At 50.1% G+C, this 20,771-nt stretch overlaps 1 protein-coding gene across 1 annotated transcript in view; it reads left to right on the top strand.

Annotated features, from left to right (window-relative positions):
• TBC1D8B (TBC1 domain family member 8B) overlaps positions 1-20,771 on the top strand; it is a 1,086,956-nt gene that overhangs the window by 245,973 nt on the left and 820,212 nt on the right. The gene's annotated exons all lie outside the window — the stretch shown is intronic.

Below are 20,771 nucleotides of genomic sequence, written 5' to 3'. Positions count from 1 at the left end.
TAAGCATTAACTCACACACCGCCTATCTAAGAGCTCCCTACAATTAACTTCTCTCCCTGAGGCACCGGGGACAGAAAGAGGAAGTCCTTCCCCTTCCTGTCCCCTTAAATCCGCCTCCTAACCCCTCCCACCCCTGACCTAAACCCCCTAACTACTTCCTGCCTGTCCTGTTATCGCGCGAACTCCCCGGGGAAAAGACTGGTCTGCCGACCTGCTTTCCCCCGGGGGCCGCATTCCGCCGCGGCGAGGTACCCGAGCGCTCGGCTCTATTTGTGACTTTGGGCCTACTGGTCCCTGGAGAGGCCCTGCGGCCGGCGCGGCTGGTCCTGGTGCGTGGCCGGGGACTCCTGGTGCTTTTCTGGTGCCATCCGCGAGCTGAAGAGCTCGCGTTTACTGCTGCTTTTCTGGTGCCGTCCGCGAGCTGAAGAGCTCGCGATTACTGCTCAGGAGCGGGACTGATAGGACAGACGGGGGTGGCCCCGGCCCCCCCCCACCCCCCGCTGGAAGTGTGTTGCGGGATCGGGGCTTGTGCTGGCGGCTTTGGCGGAGAGGATGTGAGGCACAATTCTTTTGGAGGCGTTCTGCGCCCTCCCCCCACCCCCCCTCCCACCTTTGACTTGGTGCTTGGACTTGGATCAAGCTTGGCTGGTAGCTGGAGGGCCGCGTTGAGAGGCGCCTGTGTGTTTGACTGGAGCGCCGGCCTTGGCAACGACTTGTATTCAGCCCCTAGAGAGGGCGATAATATCCTGGTACGGTGAGAGATCCCCTGCGGTGGGGCCTCAGGCTACGACTCTGATCAGCTGCCCCCTGGGGATGGAGTGATAGGTGCAGCCTCCTTGCTTGAGACAGCTGCTGACCGGCCCAGCTGCCCTCGGATACACTGGCGCTGAGTGCAGATTGAGGAGACCCGGGGCTCCTCTGCTTTCCGGAGCTGGCGTCTGGCGGTGCGGAGTTGGAGGCCGGGCTCGGACCATCGACTGACTCAGACCCTAGATCCACCGTATGATCTGTGTGACGGGCTGGAAAAGGCAGTGCGCGGCTGCTGACATCGGAGGCCCCCCAACACATCAGGGAGTTCGAGATAGTGGAGATAGAAAGACGTTGAGCTGCTATGGGCCGCCCGGACAGGTCGCTGCCTAAACTGACATTTGAAAGTAGAAAGTCTAAGGATGGAGCTGGCTCTGCGGAGGGGGAAAACGCGACGGAACCGGGCATTTTACTCGCCATGGAAAAGAATCTACAAGGCGGAATCACTTCCCTTGGGACAAAGATGGACGCCCTCACATATCGTATGGACCGGATGGCGGAGCGACTAGACCAGCACGCGGAACGCCTTGATATGTCGGAGCGCCGTATCGGCGAGGTGGAGGAAGCGCAATCGACACTGGATTCGGACCATAAACAGCTTGGCAAGGTGATTCAACTCTTACAGGATAAGACGGAGGATTTGGAGGCGTTGAGGCTTGCCCGAGAGAAACAACCGCTGACATATGAAGGGTCCACACTCTCTCTCTTCCCGGACTTCACCGCCAGGGTGCAGGAGGCGAGGCACCAGTTTGTGCCAATGAAACGCGAACTTCGTGACCTCGGAGTCGATTATGCTATGCTGTATCCTGCCAAGCTAAGAGTCAACAGACAGGGGAAGTCTGTGATCTTCACGGACCCAAGGGCACTTCAGAAGGCCATGAAAGACTGGCGCAGGGGCACACGACACGCACCGGAGGAGGGCCGACCCGGCGACTCTGCGGGCGGCTCCCTGGATAAACAGGACTGAACTTGAGGACTGCGACTAGCTGAGGTATTTAAATGGTCCGGGACGACTGCACACTCGGGCAGCCCCCCCTCAGGACTCTTACTGTAGATTTTGTTGCCTGGACTGCTGTCCTGGTGGCACCTTGTGTCCTGGCCGCGGATGTGGCTGGGGGCCACTGACTGCGTGGGGGGGTGGGGGTGAGTGAGGGAATGTTTCTATAGATGACGTGTCATTAATGTCACTTCCCTTAAGTTTACACCCTTCGCAATATTGTACATATGGAACTGCGGAGTGGGTGACTGCCCTCTGTATTTCCACTAGGACACTGAATACGAATAATGTGCTTGATGTTTGGGACTTCTATTTCTGAAGAGGGGTGGCATAGACAGTTGTAATGTGTAGAAGTACGTTGTTGCTTTCGGAGCATCATTACGCAATGGGAGGTCACTTGCTATAACATTTGCTTTTGTTTTAGAGGAGGGGGGGGCTGCAGCGTATTATACAGAGCGACATAGTTCTAGATTTGATGTAAGCGAGTTACCTACACTCCTGCTTGTTATCCACCTTTCGGTGAGGTCCTTCCGTTTGGGGGTCCTTGTTCATATTTGATTGGTTTTTGTATTATGTGTTTTGTGCTAGCTCTAAGGTTGGTGGGAGGGGGAATGCGGGGTGGGGGTGCCGCGGGGTCCAGGGTGGGTGGGGGGAGGGTTGCGGCCGAGTTGGGGATGGGCAGGCGTGAGACGTTCAGGGGGGGGTTACATGGTATTGTTTTAGAGCGCAATGAGGAAGGAGGGGATTGTTTCTCTGTTCTTAGTTCTTAGTTTGCATAAGACTTTTAGAGGCATGGACAGACTACGACTGACACGATTGGTACGGGCGCGGACTGAGACACTTCTCCGATTACACAATCGTCATTTCCTGATGACACAGCAGACTCACCCCACCGATGCGATTACGCTGCTGACTTGGAATGTTAGGGGCCTAAATGACCACCGAAAGGTCAGGCGGGTACTTCAGTACCTCTCTAGACATGCGATAGAAATAGCACTCCTGCAGGAGACCCACTTGCGACCTGACAGCCCTACATTGAGATACCGAGGTTTACATAACAACATACACGCTGCCGGATTTACCTCACATACCAGGGGAGTTTAGACCTGGGTGAACCCTAAGGCCTCACTGACCCCGATTGCCACCGACGGAGAGGGAAGATACGTCATCACGAAATGTTCTGGCAAGGAATTGACTTTACACATAGTCAACACTTATGGCCCTAACTTTGATTGCCCCACCTTCTATTTGACATTAGCCTCAAAGGTGCGCGACCTCTGTGGGGAACACGTCCTATGGGGGCCGCTTTTAATATGGTTCGGCAGCCCACACTAGACAGATCGGATGGCCCTGATAGACGCCCCTCGGCCGCTGCTAGGGTTCTGAGGCGGAAATGTTGCGTCTGGGCTTGCAAGACGTACGGAGGACTAGACACCCAGCTCAGGGGGGATACACACACTATTCAGCCCCGCACGATATTCATACCCGTATTGAATATTGGTTGTTCACCTCACACATTCTTGCTCAAGTTCAGGCGTGCATGACGTTGCCACGTACCTATTCGGATCATTCACCAGTATTGGTTACCCTCAGAGCGCCGGTGAGACGTCCCCTTCCTTTTTCTTGGCGTTTCCCCCCTTACGCGCTGCTGGATGACGCCTTGCGAGAGGAGCTGGCTGTTGCTATCGAGGAATTCTTTGACAAGAACGTAGGTTCGGTAGACTCTTTTTTGACCGTGTGGGAGGCCTTCAAGGCATACATGCGCGGAGTTGCCATAGCCAAACAGGCATGTGTTCTCAAGTCGATCAGGGGCCGGTTGGCTTTGCTAGAAAACAGGCTCAGGGACATTGAAATTGAAGCGCGATGTCTGCAAGATCCTAGTGCAAAGCTTCTCCAGGACTTATCTCAAACGATTCGTGAATATCACGAGGAGGCAGACTCCGAGGTAAAACACCTGGGAAAGTACTCAATTGCGAGATCGTACGGGGAGGGTGAGCGTCCGGGAGTGGTGTTAGCACCGATGGTGAAACAGCGCAGACAATGTGCAACGACGCCTAAATTGCGCTCCCCTCAGACTGGGGAGTTACTCCCTGATGAGCTGGCTGCGGACCGTTTTAGGGACTTTTATGCATCACTATACGCCTCCAGATGCCCGGCTGCGGAGGAACGGAATATTGACTATCTACGCATATCCAGCTACCATGGCTGACTAACACGCATCACAAGTTTTTGGCCAGACCGTTTGAGAGGGATGAAGTCGTTTGGGCGCTATCGTTCATGCGGGCAGGCAGTGCGCGCGGCAGTGATGGCTTAACTGTATCATTCTACAAAACGTACGCTGATTTACTGATCCCAAGGCTGTTAGCGCTGGTGGAGCAGATGGCGGAGGCCGGAGAGATGCCCCCCACGATGCGTGAGGCGATTATAGTGGCTATTCTTAAGCCCGGGAAACCCCCAGAGGACTGTGCCTCATACCGGCCTCTCTCGCTGCTTGTCGACGCGAAGAACTTCGCGAAAATTATCGCCAATCATCTCAGCCCATTGGTCCCTACACTCGTCGCTCCTGAACAGGCGGGCTTTGTCCCTAACCGCAACCTCACTTATAACCTGAGGACGGTGTTTGCGGCGTTCCAACACACGCGCCAGGAAGTTCCTGCTGTGGCGGTCTTTCTAGATATGGAGAAGGCCTTCGACTCTGTCGAGTGGTCCTTCCTTCTGCAGGTACGCCCCGCATAGGGGTGGGAGACCTTTTTCTCCAACTGTTAAATTCGCTTTACGCCTCCCCCTCGGCCCGGGTCCTTATCGGTGCATTCACGTCTGAGCCTTTCAGTATAGGATGCGTTACCAGACAAGGCTGCCCCCTTTCACCCATTCTCTACGCCATAGTGGCTGAACCCCTGGCCTGCGCTTTGCGGGAATACCATGGTCATCGCAGTATTCGATTCCCCAAATACAACTTAATAGTGTTTTCATATGCGGACAACACCCTTTTATATGTGAGACACCCTGAAGACAACCTCCCAACGGTGCTGCGCGAAGTGGTGCTGTTCAGCTCGCTATCGGGGATCCATGTGAACTGGGACAAGACGATAATGTTTCCACTTACGCCGGCCACTAAGAGATTTGAAACGGAATACCCCATACTATGGACCGATGATTCGGTACGCTATCTAGGGATTCGGTTGCACACGGACTCGGTGGTGGTTCTCAGAGAGAACTACGGGGTGGCCGTGTCCAAATTGGAAGATGACGTGAACACATGGATAAATCTCACCTTGTCATTGATGGGCCGTATATCCTTATTGAAAATGATTGTATTACCTTGCTTCTTGTTCTTATTTAGTAATATACCGATGGTCTTATCCGGAGCTTTCTTTCGACAGCTGCACTCACTGGTGCTAAGGCTGGCATGGGCTGGGAAGCAGCCTAGAGTGGCGTGGGACATACTTATTTGTCCCTATGAAGAGGGGGGACTGAATGCTCCTGATTTGGAGCTGTACTATCGTGCTGCTCAGGGTGTGCACGCGTATGGGTGGATTCATGGCCCAGTTGAAACTCCGCACCTACGCATAGAATCGATTGTTGCTGCTCCGACCCTGCTGCCGGTGCTGCTATCTCGCCCTAGAGATAGACGGACGGGCATTCTTGACTCTCTGAATGTTGTAACGCATGCTTGGCATCACCTGATGGATGCGCAGGCTTTTTCCGCTGCTATATGCACCGGAGGCGCTCCTGGCCTGGTGCTCGTGGCTCGGACCCTGCGGAGATAGAGTACTGTCCGCACTAGCTAAAATCGGTATCTCCTGCATGGGTGACCTATTTGCGGACGGCAGGGTTCGCACCTGGGAGGGGATAGAATCTGAGTACGCTCCCGGGAGTATTCTCCCTCGCTTCCAGTTCCACAGAGTCCGGCAAGCCTTGAAGACACTGCTGGGCGAGGATATGGCTGAACCTCAGGTGGTTCTGGTGTTCGACTACATTGTTAACGATAAGTCCCCGACCAAATTAATAACGAACCTGTTCCGCATAACGCTTTCTGAACGCACAACTGACTACACTAAGCCTCGTTTGGCGTGGCAGGCTGACCTAGAAGTAAACCTTCCTGAAGATCGCTGGCGATACTGCTGTGCGAATGTAAAGCGGGTGTCGCCTAACGGTAGACATCGGCTGTTGCACTTTAAATTTCTGAATAGAGTGTATCACACCCCTGTGCGGCTGTTTCGCTATGGGCTTAGGGACAGCCCTAGTTGTGAAAGATGCGGAGAGCAGAATGCTGATTTTTTATATCTTGCTTGGCTTTGCCCGAGAATATCAGATTACTGGGCTGCGGTTTACGGTGAAGTGAACATGGTTACCGGGCTGACACTAGCACCCACACCTCTACTAGCCCTTTTGGGGTACTCTAAAGATATACTCCCTGAACATAGACGGCTGGTGGGCATGGCTTGGTTGCAAGGAGAGGCATTGCACTAACCTGGATGCGAGGTCCGGCCCGACCCTTACTGGGTGGTCACGCGACATGCTGTACTGTTGTACGCAAACCGAACTGTATAGTGAGCTGCTGCCACCCAGTAAAAGACCCAAGAACTACTGGGCGTTATACATGGAGAAAGGTGCTACACAGGTGTCTTCCGCTCTGACTGTGACCGATAACGACGGGGAGGTGGTGGAGACACAGGTAGACACAACACCACATGCTGATGATGGGATGCCCAATTAGGGGAATACCGGCTGGGGGGTCCGATACCATGCACAGGCCTATTTCTAGAAGAGTGATGTGAGATGGTGGAGGAGGGAGTTATTGCTACTTGTCAGCTTGATAGATCGTATTGTGGACGAATTTGCATTAATTGTTGGATATGCGCAAGATGTAATATGGAAGTGTTGATTTCTTTCTGTACGTACCTAATTTTTCCTTCCTTTTTTGCCTCTGTATGTATGTCTTTGAAATGCCAATAAACACATTTAAAAAAATAAAGCTAATCAAGGCTTACCTAAAAAATTAGAATTATAAATGCCACGGTCCCTAAATATAGACTGCGGCCGCTGACTGGAATGAACAAATTATAGAGAAAGCTATAAGAAGATCCATAATGTGATGCCTGAATACATAGAGGCCATGATGTATGGAAATAGGTACCTATCTGATGCATAAGAGTTGCCTAATCGAGGATATTCGACATGGCGAGGTGAGGAAATCAATGCTCCATAAGGAAGAATCTAAGAAAATATATATATGAATCTAAGTTAAACGCATAAAAATTCTAAAAGGTACACTACGGCACCTAATTGAAGCAAGTCAGTGGAGCTACCTGGTGGCCCAGTGGCATCTGATATAGTAATTGACAAGGTGGAGTCACCGCCAAATACGTGGAACTTAGAATGGTCAAATGGAGGACCGCCTGTTTAAAAGGGAGCCAGGAAATGAAACAAGGTAAAACTGAAACACAAGAAAGAAAACAAGCATTGAAAATGCAATAGGTCTCGCAATAGAAGAGTTTGACCTTTTGGTTTTGCAAATGGATGAGTGGCGTTGCGTGGATGAGTGGCGTTGCGTGGATGAGTGGCGTTGCGTGGATGAGTGGCGTTGCGTGGATGAGTGGCGTTGCGTGGATGAGTGGCGTTGCGTGGATGAGTGGCGTTGCGTGGATGAGTGGCGTTGCGTGGATGAGTGGGGTTGCGTGGATGAGTGGGGTTGCGTGGATGAGTTGCGTGTGTGAGTGGCGTTGCGTGTGTGAGTGGCGTTGCGTGTGTGAGTGGCGTTGCGTGTGTGAGTGGCGTTGCGTGTGTGAGTGGCGTTGCGTGTGTGAGTGGCGTTGCGTGTGTGAGTGGCGTTGCGTCGGTGAGTGGCGTTGCGTCGAGTTGCGCGTGTGAGTGGCGTTGCGCCGGTGAGTGGCGTTGCGCGGGTGAGTGGCGTTGCGTGGGTGAGTGGCGTTGCGTGGGTGAGTGGCGTTGCGTGGGTGAGTGGCGTTGCGTGGGTGAGTGGCGTTGCGTGGGTGAGTGGCATTGCGTGGGTGAGTGGCATTGCGTGGGTGAGTGGCGTTGCGTGGGTGAGTGGCGTTGCGTGGGTGAGTGGCGTTGCGTGTGTGAGTGGTGTTGCGTGGGTGAGTGGCATTGCGTGTGTGAGTGTCGTTGCGTCGATGAGTGGGGTTGCGTGGATGAGTGGGGTTGCGTGGATGAGTGGGGTTGCGTGGATGAGTTGCGTGTGTGAGTGTCGTTGCGTGTGAAATCAGCAGTGAAAAACGTGTTTATTTGTGAGCAGCTTAAAAGAAGTAAACTTAAAACCTGTCAAACACCATACATCATAAATTAGGCAAAATAGCTATAACAAGCTGAACTTCTTGCATCCATTATCGTTGCTCGAGTGATGCGCCCAAGATCACACAGAGGCTAGGAGAAAGGGTTGGGTTTGTGGTTAGGATGGACTAAGACTGCTGGAGAAGGGCACAGTGGGGAAGGATGATGTGAACTTCCAAAGCTTTCCCTAGACCTTTCCGAATGTTGTGAAAAGTACATTTATTCGAAGCTTTAGAAAAGGAGCTGAGCTCGAGAAGCGCCTAGAAGCACCCAAAGTTACTGAGGAAGCCAAGGCGCTGAGGAGGGTTGGAGGGAAGGAGAGAGGCCGAGCTCGAGAAGCGCCTAGAAGGACATTAAGTCACTGAGGAAGCCAAGGCGCTGTGAAGGGAAGGAGAGAGGCTGAGCTCGAGAAGCGCCTAGAAGACGTAAAGTTACTAAGGAAACCAAGGAACTGTGGAGGGGTGCTGGAGCGAAAGGAGAGAGGTTGAGCTCGAGAAGCGCCTAGGAGGACATTAAGTCACTGAGGAAGCCAAAGCGCTGTGAAGGGAAGGAGAGAGGCTGAGCTTGAGAAGCGCTTAGAAGGACGTAAAGTCACTGAGGAAACCAAGGCGCTGCGGAGGAGTGGAAGAAAAGGGGAGAACCTGAACTCGAGAGAAGCGCCTAGTATTAGAGGAATGGAACACAGTGAGAGAGAATGGATGAGAGTAAAAAACAAGAAAGGAAACAAGACGGAGGGCATTGCTGTGGGGGGGGGGAGGAGAAATGCACACGGCGGGCAGGGGAGGGGGCGGAGCGGGGAGAGCGGCATGAGGGTGTGAAGCAGCCGGGGCCTTTGAAGTGAAGCTAAGCTTCACTTCAAAGGTGTGGGAGGAGTGCGGCTGAGGGAACAGACGGCGATTTGATGATGTGCACGCGCATTTTAGGTCAATGCGCTTGCGCATTGACCTAAAAGCCACGGGCACAGCACCAAATCGCCACAGTTAGGTAAACTTTGTTTAAAACTCTATAGTTTCACTTCTCTCAATTCCCATGTGCATTGATAGGTTAACGAGACCTAAAAACGAGATATAATATGTGGCCTTTTCTTGTATTAAAGGTTCACATTCGATTTCAAAGGTAACTAGATTACTAGCAAAGGTATACGTGGCCTTAAATAAGAAAGACGTAGATCACAGGTCTCGGATAGACTGCTGTATACTTGGATATGAATAAAACGTCAAAGGCAACTGAACATTGATATTCTGAAATAAACCAAAAGAGGGTATGATAAGGCAACGCCCAAAGAAATGGCGTATGCAGGAAGAAAATATGTATAACAAAGGAACAAATAAAGTCACTTTCCATATGTATAAATTCGTGACCGTGTATAAACTCACTATTGTATTCATTTATCGTTTTCCATGTATATGAATTCCTGGCAGGTTACATACTGCGCTGTAGAAACTAGCTGGTACTAAATGAAGTATGGCCATTGTCGAACTTCCGGTCAGTAAGAGGAATTCAAAAGTGGAACTCATTTAACCCCACATATTAAGCCCCCAATTACATATCAAGAGGCATCAGACCACAGATATCGGGAAACCAACAAATGGGCTGCGATGTTAATTGAAGCATGAACCGGACTACTGATGAAGCCTAAAAAAAACAAATAAGACAATGGGGTCAGGGGATGTACTTACAGGCGGCCTCACATGTCGATGTCTGCATGGACTCCCTACACGAGAATGGAAACTTGAAAGTGGCGGCTGCGGAAGCTTATAAACATGGAGCCACAGGGGAGCGTCCAAACGTGTACCGCGTGATGGAAAACGTCCCAGCGTGTACCACGTGGTGGATGACGTGACGTGTGGTGCTCACAGGGACATATAGACGCGGAAAAACTAGATCGCTGACCGTGTACCGGTGAAAAAGACAAGGATATGTCCGGGCCGGTTGACACATTCTGTAAATATCAACAATACACAATAGTGGAGGGAAGGGGCAGCTACCGGATGTGCATACAAAATGGGAAACAGAGAAATACAAAAAGCTCGAGTGTACTAATAAATGGTACATCTAATCAGTCATAACAAAAAATATGTGGAAGGGGTATAAGGTGCATATAGAGGAAATCTAAATAAAACCAAATGAAGCACTTGGAGAATGCGCTAGGACAACTAAATGTCCAAGGAAAATAACCAATCATTTAGTATTATACTTAATGGCGTTCTCCCACGTGATTTCTTTATTCAAACCTGAGGTATGAGATGTCAGTGAAAAAATCCAAAAAACCTCACGTTTTTTGCGAACTTCCTCCGTATGTATGGCACAATGGGTGTCAAGGTTTTCAATGATAAACCAACGTATATCGTTGGATTTGTGGTGACATTCGGAATAATGTTTAACCAGGGGAGCATTCATTTTGGAGGTATTGATGGCTGAGCGGTGTTCAGTGAGCCGGATACAAAAGGGTCTAGCAGTCTCGCCCACATATCCAAGTCCGCAAGGACAGACCAAAAGATAAATAACATTCTTGGTCTAACAATTTGAGAACTTTCATGGGCAGATGGTGTATCTTTGATAAGTATAACTGGTGCCAACTATGGCTGTTTCACAGGCTTTGCAATTCATGCATTTATAGGTGCCTGTAATAGGTGAGTTGCCATCAATTGTCTTTTGAACAAATGGAGTTCCTTCAACGAATCTAGAACGAGTGATGTAGCCCTTAATATTTTTATTTCTTCTGTGGGCATAGATCGGTTTAGGCATCTTTTCATGTTCCTCTAGATTACTATTGAGGATATGCCAATTCAAATTCACGATCTGGCGGGCAGTGTTATTCATGGTCGAATGTCTAGTAATGCATACCAATTGGTTTTTGGTAACTGTGGGTTTGGGTTAAAGAAGGCAGTCGAGATCCTAGAATCGGGCACGTTTAAAGCACTCCCGAATAAATCTATGTAGATAACCATGAGCAAGGAACTTAGTTTTCAGTATACCTTCCTGGATGTCAAAATCCTGAATGTTAGAGCAATTCCGTCGAAGACGGAGAAATTGGCTGAAAGGAATGCTTTCCTTCTGGGCTCGAGGGTGGTAGCTGTTAAAATGAAGTAGAGTGTTGCGAGCTGTAGGTTTAATGAAAAGATCTACTTCAAGGGCTCCCTCTTTATGTCTGATGAGGATATCCAAAAGTTCCACCTGGGTTCTGCTAGTGTGTGGTGTAAAATGGAGATTACGATCACACACGTTGAGCCACTCCATAAATTCTGTCAATTTCTGCTCAGAGTCTGTCCAAATAAAGAAAATATCATCAATGTAGCGAGCCTAGGTCAAAATAGATTCAAAGAAAGGAGCCACTTCAGTGTGTATGTGTATCATCTCAAATTGAGCCATATAAATGTTAGCCACTAATGGAGCTACGGAGGCTCCCATGCTTACACCCTTGGTTTGTTTATATAAATTGTTTCCGAACTCAAAGGTATTCTCCGTTAAAACTATTTCTAAACCGTGAAGAAGAAAGAAGAAAAGTTTTAGAGCAAGGAACCTGGTATTTGTCAATAAACCAGGAAATGGCTGTGAGGGCTTTATCTTGGGGAATGTTACTATATAAGGCCTTAACGTCGAGTGTGACAAGAATACTGGTCACCTGATTAAACAGAAGTTGCTCTACTTTGTTGATGATTGCAGTAGTGTCCATAATGTAGGAGGGTATTTTTGATATGAAAGGTCTTAATCATTTATCAGAGTATTTTGAGAGGGGTTCTGTAATGGATCCGATAGTAGATAGTATCGGACGATAAGTATGCAATTATAAAATGATATAACTTTTTTAACTTTTTTGTCTGTCAGTACACTGAGCTTCTGTTTATCATTGTATATGTGTTAAACCTGACCTCAGACAGGTACTTAGTTGCTCAGGCAGAAACATAACACATCTTTTAGTGCATATTCTTAAAACAGAGCACAGAAAGCAAATGATCAAAAGATGAGCAAAAAGAACGTCTAAAGAGTTCTAACCATCATATTGGGTATTGTGCAAACTGCACTGGCAGTTTCTTTTGCTAGGAAGAAAATAAAAGGTATTTTCCAGCTCCAGCCCAATCTTTGTTTCTACAAATACTGAGAAAATCCTAGAAAATCCTGTGTCGGAGTCCAAGCCAAGCATATAAAAGCCCAAATAAAAATCAGGGACGAGATGCCTACGTCTTACCAAGGCCTACTAGGCAACCACTGTTTTGCAATGCAAGAGGCACTCTGGAGAAGACTGTAAAACCTGGTCCATGTCAGATATCACGGGGTGGTCGAGACGTAAATGGGTGTTCTCGTTCCCAGCAGTAAATGCCATGTTGGAAGAACATATTGGCAAGTGTTTTATTCACCAATCCTCCAGTCATTTAACAAACTAGTTTTTATCGCCACTGAGGAACATAGCTTGAAGCCATGGGAGAGAGTCCGATGGATTTCTGCAACATCTCGGAGGTAAGACAATGTCTGCATTTGGTGGATGACACCAAATGCAGATGTTCCTAAACTGGAAACGATGCAAGTCTTTTTTTTGTAAACAACCTTTATTCAGTTTTCCTTTACCATATACATGACATTCTTCATTTCTTGTGTACAATGCTTTCAAGTATACAGCATCGTGCCATCGTTAGGATATAGTATGTCATATTCACCCTCCGGGCTAGGCCGTCCTCCTCTTCATCCCCGGTTTTATCAGTATTATTGCCCACTAAATACATTAATCGTGTCCGGTCCAACCGTTGACTCTATCCCATAGACAGTATCACGCTACCCCAGGGTGTGGATACTTGAACTCCACCTCTCCCCTTGTAAGGCCACTTAAAATCAACAACAACTCCCTGTCTGTCACCTCCTTTAGTCTGGTCAGGACCTCCCCCCAAAACCCGTGTAGTAGTGGGCAGTCCAAGAGCTTGTGCACAAAAGCAGCATTTTTCATCTCGCACCGCGGGCAGGCTGTGTGGGATCCGAAAAACTCATTAATTTTGAGAGTAGTGAGGTACGCCCGATGGAACACATAAAATTGTATTCGCTGGAATCTCGCATTCCAGGAGCATTTCCATGCCTGCTCCATCAACATCTCCCACAGCTTTTCCTCTATAGGGGTCCCCAGATCCGCCTCCCACTTAATGCGCAGCCCCTCTAATGGAGTTCTAGACCCCTGTGTTATTCTCCTATACAGGCAGGTAACCGCCTTAATCTTCCCCGCTGATGTGACCACATACTGACAAGGGAGAAAGGTCTGTGGCTCCTCCATTCCTTTCTTCCAGTGTTTACGCATGACTGCCGTCAATGCCGCATGCAAAAGAAAGTCCTGGGCGGGCAGTTCATATCTTTCCGTGAGGTCATTAAATGGTATGAGGACACCATCTTCATAGAGATGCCCAATAGTGGAGATCCCCAGTTCCTCCCAGTCCCGCAACCTCTGCCAATCTCCTCTGTGCGGTAATGCCTCACCTCATCCTCCCCGCCATCCACTGCGTGAACCATTGACATTGAGCCGCGTGGTAATATGCCTCAAAATCGGGTGCTGCAAACCCTCCCTCCTGTCTAGGGCGCATCAGTGTTCAGCGCCACTCTGCACCTTCCCGAGCCCCACAGAAAACTCGTAACCATAGAGTTTAGTTGGACAAAATATATTCCAGGCACCCAAAGTGGTAGCACCCCAAAATAGTAAAGTAGACGAGGCAGGGTTATCATTTTTAGCAACGCCACTCTCCCCGCTCCCGATCACGGCAGAGCCCCCCAGAAATCAAAATTTCTCATGGTAGTTCTCAAGGCACGCCCTATATTGCCCTCAAATAAGTCAGCAGGCTCATGATAAATTCTGACTCCTAAATAAGGCAAGCAGCTGCTTTCCCAACGCACATCCAGCCCCTCAGGTGGTTCTGCTCTGCCCCCTCGTACTGGAAACAGACATGTCTTATTCCAGTTGACTTTGAGCCCCGCCACATGCCCCAGTCTCATCAGCAAGTCTCGAGCACCCCGCAGCTCCTCAGCAGCATTGGCGAGGAACATCAACAAATCGTCTGCATATAGAGCAATATAGTGCACCTGACCCATCCCCTCCAAACCCCTGTAGTGCCTCCCCGACCGTGCATGGACCGCTAAGGGTTCTATTGCCAGGGCGAATAGGAGGGGAGACAGTGGGCAGCCCTGCCTCGTCCCCCTACCCACACTGCAGGCTTCTGAAATCTCTCCCCCCGTTCTAACCCTGGCCGTCGAGCGATTATACAGAATCTTCGTCCAGGCCACAAATCCCTCGCCCAGGCGAATGCCCTCAAGACCCTGAACAGATATGACCACTCCAAACTATCGAAGGCCTTTTCAATGTCAATCGATAGGACGCATGCCTCCTCCGTCCCGTGTACCAATTGACATAGCCTTCGTATGTTCATGGCCGTACTCCGGGAAGGAATGAAATCAGCCTGGTCCCCATGCACCAGAGTTGTCATATGTACCATCAGTCGGCTGGCCAAAACACTGCACAAAAGTTTATAATCAAGATTAAGCATCGCAAAAGGGCAATAGGCTGTACGGTCCCACGCCGGTTTGTCCGGCTTAAGGAGGGGTATAATTACTGCTTCCCTCGTTGAGCTAGGTATATAGCCATCTTGCTTTGATCGATTATATAGGGTTACCAGTTGGGGGGCCAGCAGGTGCACATACGTGGCATAAAACTCAGATGGCAGCCCATCTGTGCCCGGTGTTTTCTTCTTAGCCATACGTTTTATGGCTCCCCGGAGCACATCCAGCTCCACTGACCGACCCAAGGTCTCTGCGTCCTCCGCCTCAATCTGCGGCATGTCTATGTCCAGAAAATCCCCCTCCTCCAGAACCCTGGGGTCTAGCCGAATATGGTATAGAGTGGTGTAGTATTCCTTAAACTGCTTGTTAATAGACTGCTGTCCAATGTATACTGTCCCCCCCCCCCCCTCATCGCGTAGCTCTAGGATCGGTGTCCCTTTGCGCGCTGGATTTGTCAACCAAGCCAAGAGTGCCTCTGACTTCTCCCTTTCAGCGTGCGCCCTTGCGGCATATGCCCGGTAATCAAAACACCTCAGCCTCTCCACTTGCGCGCAATCTCTTCTTTCGCCCTCAACAACTCCTCTGGTTTATCCTCCCATCCAGGCCTTTCCCTTTCTTTCTCCCTAAGCCGCCTTTCCGCCTGTTGTACCTCACTCAATAAGGTTTTTCAAACTCCCACAGCCTCCCCAATACAACGACCTCGTATCACTACTTTGAATGCATCCCACTCAGTATGTAGGTTAGTGGATGTGTTGAAAGTATTCTTCAATAGCATTACCTATGGTGGTGCGGAAGACCTGGTCTTCCAGTGTTTCCGTTCGTAGACGCCAACTAGGGATCGCCGCTCTAAGGCAAACCCAATCCAAAGACACCAGTAGCAGGTTGTGATCAGAAGTCGTCCTGGCTAAGTACTTGCTCAACGTAACAGTCATATGCACATCAGGGGAGCAAAGTATAGCATCCAACCGTTTGTGCAGCTCATGCATAGCTGAGAAATAAGAGTAGTCCCGTTCCCCAGGGTGATGAGCCCGCCAAGTGTCTGTCAATCCCCAGTGCTGTTGCCAGTCCCATCTGGCTTCTGCGATCCTATGGGGCGTCAGGAAGCGGAGGATGGGAGCAGTCCAGGTCTATGTCAGTAATGCAATTGAAATCTCCCCCCAGGAGTATGGGGCCCGTCAATTCCCTCGCCAGTTTCTGCTATAGCAATTTGCACCCATCTCCACACTAGGTAGGCGTGCATTTTGTGTCGCTGACCTATGGTATGCATCCCCCTTACATTCCAAGACATAACCTTGATTCCTACGGAGGTACCCATGGCTCCAGATCTAGTTCCTGCCCCCTTAGAAATCCACTAGCGACATGTCTGACCCTCCCCCATCCCACCCCAACTTCAAACTTTACCCAACTCCCACACCCCAGGACAGGTACACAAGAACAGGCCCCATCCAAACCAAGGTATTCATACAAAGAACCATAAAAAGAAGGTGGCGTTTGACTCACACTCGATGCCCCCGGAACCCCTCCCGGCCCCCCCTTTAGAACTAATACTTCCATCTGGGCCCCCGGAGTTCTTGTAGAGTCTCCTCGCAGCCCGCCACCATGTAGCAGATAGGTCTCTAGGCCCCGTGGTAACAGCAATCATCTTACCATCTTTTCCGCATACCCTCTGCAGTCTCATCACCCAAACATCCCATCTGTTGTCTGCGGAGTAACGACCGGAAGTTCAGTATCGGAGAGCCCCTGGGCACTGCTCGATCTCGGGCTCTCCGCTCCACTTTTCTCATTATCCGTGTCGTTGCTAGCCGGACTAACTGCGCCCTGACTAATGGCCACTACTGCTAGGACTGCTCAGTCTCATTCCTGGCGCCGATCCATTGTAGAGATGGGCCTCTGTACTGGCGAAGTGGTGGACTGCCATCCCCGGGGCGAAGTCGCCTGCGGTGTGCGTGCACCAGAGGTATCTCGGGCTTCCAACCTGTCCCAAGCGGCCTGCGGCGTGAGAAATAAGTGTGTTTCCGCATCTGCAGTCACCCTCAAGCGGTCCGGGAACAGCATAGCGTAGGGGAGACAGAGCTGGCGCAGCTTTCGTTTAACCGCTTCAGCGCGGCGCGAATTTTCGCGCTGTGCTGAACGTTCCAATGGGCTTATGGAACCATGACGGAACGGTTCCGTCATGAGCACAGCTCAACCGACGCTCATGACGGAACCGTTCTGTCATGAGCATGGAAGGGGTTAACAGCTAGGAAGGACGTTCTTTGGTGCTGTACCTCCCTAGTATAGTCTGAAAAGATCATTACCTTGCTGTTCCCATTCTGTAAATTCCGTTGCTCCCGGGCTTTCTGCAGTATAAAGTCGCGGTCTCGGTAATGTAGCAGTCTCACCACCATTGGATGGGGTGGAGCCCCAGGTTTAGGTGGGCGATCTGGGACCCTGTGTGCACGTTCCAGCGCATAAAATGGAGATAGGCCCTCCGGGCCACCTCCGATTTCAGCCATGTTTCCAAGAACTGGACCGCATCTGTTCACGCTCCGGAACTCCTACTATGCGGAGGTTGTTGCGCCTCGAGCGCCCCTCACTGTCCTCCACCCTCACCTCCAGCACTTTAACCCTATGCACCACTTCATTCAGCGACTTTCGCAAGGCAGTTACCGTGCCCGGGATATCTTTCATAGTGGTTTCGTTGGTCGCCAAGCTCTCCTTAACTTTTAGGTGATCGTCCTTCAGTAAGGTAAGATCCGAGCCAATGACATCCATCCTCTGCTCTAGCGCTTCCCGCGAAGCCATGATGGCCTGCATGATTTCTCCCAGTGTAGGGTCCCCAGATTGTCCAGGTCCTCGTCCCCCAGTGGCAGCCTCATCATCATCTGTATGCCTCTCGGCTCCTCCATCTGCAGAACCTCGAAACCCCTTTCTCCTGGATACCCTGCCCATCTTGGTATCCGTAGGCAACAAAGGTTAGCAATGCCAAGGGAGTCTATGAATTTTCTCCTTCTCAACTAGGCGGTCTAGTGCCTTTTCACCTGCCAAGATAGAGCCACCCAGTTAACGCCGGAGACCCCCTGGTCAGCCGATCCCCCCCCCCTCACAGGGTCTCTGAATAGTCCCTTCCTATGTCCCAAGTATGCTTGAATCTAACCCTCCAAATGTCACCACCTGTCCAGCAGCTCGGGCCAGCACCTCCCCACCCCCCGTTGGTGCAATTCGCTCCTCACAGTTCCCCTGCTCAGGTGACACCTTATTCGGACGTTGTCATAGGGGGTTGTGCCTCGTGTGCCCCTTAGCCAGCCTCAGTGATCCAGAGTTCGCGCCAATCTTGTATTCAGCCGCCTACACTTGAAGTTGGTCTGCACCAGTAGATCTCTCTTCACTCTCTCACGTAGTTCTGCGGCGAAGTTCGGGTCCGGAAAGGGCTGCACAACGCCCACCAATACCCCCTGCTATGGTGTCACTTCTGTAGTCCGCCTAGTGCTGGGCAGCTGGGCGTCTTTGGCTATCTGCCTCTCCCGCCTCTATGCAATTGCGCCAGCTCCATGCGCCTGCAACTATACTTTCTCCTCGCGATGCCACACTATCCCTGCAAGTCCAAGCCAGCCTTGCTGCTCTCCCAGTCTGCAGCGCTCTCCTCACTCCGCTCGTGCCACAGCTCCACCGTGCAGCCAGTCCCTCGCAGCTCCAGGCACCAGGACCCTCCACCTCACCTCAGTGTAAAGGCCACGGGTGCCTTCAAGCTGACCCAGGCACTCTGGCAGAGCTCCGTTTCTCCTCCGTGTGTGGTCCCTGTGGAAGGCGAGGCCCAGAGCTACACAGCCTAGCCGCAACGCGGGTGAGTGTCCTCAGTCCACCATCTTGGGGTCAGGCAGCAGCACTCGCTCAGCCCGGGGTGTCTTGGCCGCTCGTACCCCCTCCTTATCCTTTTGCACAGTGGGGCCACCTGTACCTCGCAGCCGCCTCCCGGACAGCTACGGCCCCTCCAGCAAGCTCTCCAGGTGTCTCACCATCCGCGTCGGCAGTCGTCATCGCCGACATTTTAGGTCTCGTTCTGGCAGGCTGCGACGGGGGAGGAAAAAGGAAAAACCCAGATTCCTCCGTTTCTCCGCAACGTTGGGCCTGAGATATCTTCACAGCCGGCTCCAAGTGTTACGCTGCTGTATACTATGCCAGGGGTCCTTACAGTATAGCAGGATCGCTGACAACAGAGGGCGGCCGCGGAGGAGCTCCGAAACCCGCTGCCGTCTACATCGGCCCTCAAGCCACCGAAACGATGCAAGTCATGCATGGGTTTCTCCAAAACAAAAAGACTGACCTTTGTTTCAGGCAGAATATTCCAGGTAAGCCTTAGTATTTACCTCTGCTTGATCAAACCCCATGGGTCACAGGCAAGGGAGAATCGAATCATTTCATGTACATGAGAAGATCTTTCTTGTCTATCTGTACTGTCTCTGGAACATTAGTCATTGCAATTCCGGTAACTTGTCAACAAGTATGCCTCTTGTACACTGTACTATATTTGTACCTTCTTTAAACTGTTCCCAATTGAAATAATGCATGAATTGTAACCTCGATTGCCTTTTAGCATTCTTTTGTTGGAAGAATAGGAGAGGCATATGTAGTTCATTTCATTTCATAAACTTTATTCGACGATTAAGTCATAAAAGTGTACATACAAAGACAATTATTAGTTTAAAATCCATTAAAATTCATACAATAAATATTAAAAAGGAATTAAACTACAATGGACTATTTCCGAATATCAACTTACGTTATTTCAAAAAAACTCAATCTCATCAATATACATTTGTTCCAGAGGAGTATTGCACAGGAGCTCACAAAAGCTACCCCTAATATTTATGGGTGTAAACAGCTTAATCTTCATATGTCTGTCGCTATTTGTTTTGTGCGGATTACCCAAGCCCATTTTAGGAACTTAGCAACAGCAATTATAGGCGTCGGGTCTGTACATAGGATTCTAAGAGCCTCTCCATGCCTATGTATCCCAAGCAATTTGCATATAGGCTTGATCCACATCGATCTGGGGGCAATATACAGGGGACAGAAGAAGAGGAAATGACTTAATGACTCTTGTTCCTCCCCACAATTAGGACATCTGTCGTTACCATTTTTTCCTGCCCAATTTGCTGTAAACGACCTTACTGGGAGGGCGCCCACTCTGAGCTGAAAGTAGAGCTTGCGATCCAGCTGTTTCCCAATAGTGTCCCAATAATGTTCCAGAAACGGATGGGCCTTAACATCCATGAAACGACCTGTTAAGTGCGAGGAGAGACCCTCTGACCTCTCTTCTGTGGTCACCATCTCCCAATACTTTTCTTTTAAAAAATGTTTGGAGGGGAATACAGCGTTTTCCGGGTCTTCCCACAGTTCCTTCATTCCCAATTTAAAAAGTAAAGACCGAATGGCCTTCAACCAATGTATTTTTTGGGAGGAATCCTTAGCCATTATCTCCCTCAGGCCCTGAGCATAGTGCTGTCATTCTTCTGAGGTCCATAGGTGGCGCCAGTAAAGTAGTGGCCGCAAAAAGGGAAGGTCCTGCACTGCCTTTTTTCCAAGGTCCCACATTAGTGGTATTAACGGGGTACTTACGGGAACGCTAGTAGCTTTTCGCAGAAATTCGTTTTCTGCTAGTGTCCGCTTCCTTAGATCTTCAAATCCCCAAAGTTCGACTCCGTAAAGGGCCGAACTTAAGACCTTCATCCCGTATACTTCTAATAATGGGCTAATGGGCTTTATCAATGAAGAGGTACATTTTTTCAAAAGAATGCCTGCCTGCTGGCGGTGTTTTAGCACTACAATGTCTAATTGTCTAGACCACCCCAGATCTCTCTGAAGGGTAACCCCCAGGTAAGTGAAGGCGTCTACCCTCTCCAGCGGGGAGCCATTCATATGTATCATCCCTCTAAAAGGCCTGGCAGTCCCATGAGTTTTACGGCCAGTAAGGACCATAAACTTAGTTTTTGCCGTGTTTATTTCTAAGCCCCTATCCAGACAAAAATCTTCAAAGCACTTCAGCGCTTGCTGAGGCCCACTAGGTGTCTCTGAAATGATGAGGGTGTCGTCCGCAAACATGATTCACTTATAAATAAAGAACGCTTATCTTTATCTAAATCGGAATATATCCCAATCAACT

Source organism: Lissotriton helveticus, chromosome 4_1 (genome assembly GCF_964261635.1).
Source record: "Lissotriton helveticus chromosome 4_1, aLisHel1.1, whole genome shotgun sequence".
NCBI lineage: Eukaryota > Metazoa > Chordata > Amphibia > Caudata > Salamandridae > Lissotriton > Lissotriton helveticus.
This window is presented reverse-complemented; position numbering and strand designations above follow the sequence as displayed.